Source organism: Triticum dicoccoides, chromosome 6B (genome assembly GCF_002162155.2).
Source record: "Triticum dicoccoides isolate Atlit2015 ecotype Zavitan chromosome 6B, WEW_v2.0, whole genome shotgun sequence".
NCBI lineage: Eukaryota > Viridiplantae > Streptophyta > Magnoliopsida > Poales > Poaceae > Triticum > Triticum dicoccoides.
The window spans coordinates 685983876-685986558 of NC_041391.1; the positions used below are offsets into that span (position 1 = coordinate 685983876).

General features: G+C 49.5%; 1 long non-coding RNA gene across 1 annotated transcript; it reads left to right on the plus strand.

Annotated features, from left to right (window-relative positions):
- Positions 1 to 80: 80 nt before the first annotated feature.
- On the plus strand, positions 81 to 1355 carry LOC119323663. Its single transcript, XR_005156443.1, has 2 exons — positions 81 to 786; positions 881 to 1355. It is a non-coding gene; the product is annotated as an uncharacterized LOC119323663 (long non-coding RNA).
- Positions 1356 to 2683: the final 1328 nt, after the last annotated feature.

The following is a 2683-nucleotide window of genomic DNA, read 5'->3' on the forward strand; positions in this document are numbered from 1 at the left end:
CTCCTCCTCCAGGCCGGCGCCGCCCTGCCCCCTCCTCCTCACGGCCCGCGCCGCGCCGCCCCATCCTCCTCCAGGATGGCGCCACCCCGCCTCCTCCTCCTCCAGGCCGGCGCCGCCCCGCCTCCTCCTCCAGCCCATCGCGGCCCCGCCTCCTCCTCCAGCCCGTCGCGGCCCCGCCTCCTCCTCCTCCTCCCGCTCGGATCCCACAGCGATCCGGCCGCCACAAGCCCCGAACGCGGCCATCCCCACCAGATCCGGCGGCCACCGGCCTGGGCACGGCCAATAGCACTGGATCCGGCGGCCACCGGCCTGGGCACGGCCAATAGCACCGGATCCGGTGCCGCTACCGAAGCCACACTGGCCATCTACGTGCGAGCATCTCCGGCGTTGGGGCGTGCTGGGAACCGCCACGCCTTGCTCCTCCAACATGCCAGAGACGCGAAGGAGAGGATCCCCTGACCCCCCTGCCAACCATCGCAGCATGCGACCTCCTCTTCCTTCGAGCTCGCCGGCCCCCTCATCTCCTACAACCATGAAGTCCGACGACCACCGCCGTGCAGCTCGGACAAGTGGGCAAATGCAATGAAGTTCCTTGCTCGTGCGTGTGTTGTTCGATGGATACAAGTGCACTGCAGCTCCTCCGAGGTGGGGAGGCGGCGATGACTCTCATTTTTTAGCCCCCGACGAGCTGCCCCTCCTCCATTTGCAGCCCAACCGCCCCGGCCTTGCAGTGCACCGGCGCGAGCAATGCTGTTTCACGCGTTGCAGAGCAGTTGCCCCTCATCCGTGCGTTTTCTCTGTTCTTCTGAAGATAAATAAATGTGCAAATGCAGTCCACTATTCTTTTGCGCTTGAGGTTCATTTTACTCTCTTTTTGCAGAAAAAGATAGGCGGTGCAGTCCGCCGTCCTCCTCCCACATGCCCGCGAGTGCACTGCTGTTGGGCGCCCGTGAATCAGCGGTGAATGTCGTAAAGTACGCATCAACGATAGGCGTAGCAACCATTCCAGAATTTTGGTTGTTGTTGATGTAGTGCAATGCACCTCTTCGTGTAGTTTGGCTCTATTTTTTGCAGCCCACTTTTGCTAGTCTATTTTGCAGCCCACTTTTGCTCGTCCCGACCAGTCGACGGGGCTCCTGTCCGACCACTTAAGATACTTTTGAAGTTCTGTAATCGTGGTCGTGCAGTCTATCACTTTGATTCAGTATGTAAAAATGGGGAAAGAGAAACCAGGTAGTTCCTTACTCTCGACAACGGAACCTAGATTCGAGTTGTGTGCAGATTTGGAACATGAGAAAAATGTAGTCCCCTTGTTGCCAAAAAAACAGCAAAAACGTTGAATCTTTTTCATACAATTCACTCTGTTATTGTATTGCTGTAAAAAAATGAAGGAAATGGCACTTGGGTAAAACAAGAAGTCCACTACGAAGGACTCTTCAGTACAGTTCATTTCAAACAAAAATGCATTTAAAAAACTTTGTGGTTCCCTTACTACAGTGCACACGAAAGTAAAATTGCATTGGGAGTTGCAGTGCACTTAGTTGTTGCGTACACACGATGATTTTCAGACTGTTTGATGCAGTGCGGTTTCGGTCTGAAGCAGTGCACTGATCTATCTGATGTAGCGCACTTCGTTTGTCGCGTACACACGATGATTTTCACTCCGTTTTGATGCAGTGCTGTTTCGGTCTAAAGCAGTGCACTCATCTGTTTGAAGTAGTGCACTTTGTTCATCGCGTACGCATGACAATTTTCAGTCTATCAGATGCAGTGCGGTTTTCAGTCTAAAGCAGTGCACTATCTGTCTCATGCAGTGCACACGACGATTTGGGTGTCGCAAAAAACAGAGTATCCGCATTTTTGTAAAATCGAAACTGCTCTTAAACCATAAAGAATTAGCGGAAGTGTTCTACATAAAAAAGTTGCGCCTCGTCGATATATTTCCAACGGAGTATAATTTGAATCATTTCGACCAGCGGTTTGTGAAAATTTCGCCAAAAAAGGCCGCTGCCACTCGTCGTCCGCTGCACGATTTTCAAAATTAACTTAAAACCGTAAGGAATTTCAAAAATATTTCAACAAATGAAAGTTGCGCCTCGTTCGTAGCTTTCCAACCGCGTATCACATGCCTCGTTCCGACAAACAGTTCAAAAACTAGAGCGAAAACAGTACCAAAAATTTTAAAAAACTTGAAAAACATAATTCCGTGATTTAGTAAATTTAAAACTGCTCTTAAACTGTAACGAATTAGAGAAAGATTTATATATGAAAAAGATGCGCCTCTACGATATCTATCCAACGGCGTATCATTTGCTTCATTCTGACAAGCGGTTTAGAAAAAAACGCGAAAAAACACTCGCTGCCACTCGTCATCCGCCGCACTATTTTTAAAACTGCTCTTAAACCGTGTGGAATCTCGAAAAGTGTTCAACATGTCGAAGTTGCGCCTAATCCATAGCTTTTCAATGGTATATTACACGTCTCATTCCGATAAACGGTTAAAAAATTGAAAGCGAAAACAGTACCGAAAAAACACCGCGTGCAATTTTTTTCGACACGAAGTTCACTAGTCTCTATTGCAGTGCTCGTCGTCAAAATGATGCAGTGCGCTTCTGTTGAGCATGCAGTGCCGAAGTGGTGTGCAGAATAGTTATTCTGCTAATATTAGCAGAATAGACCGTCT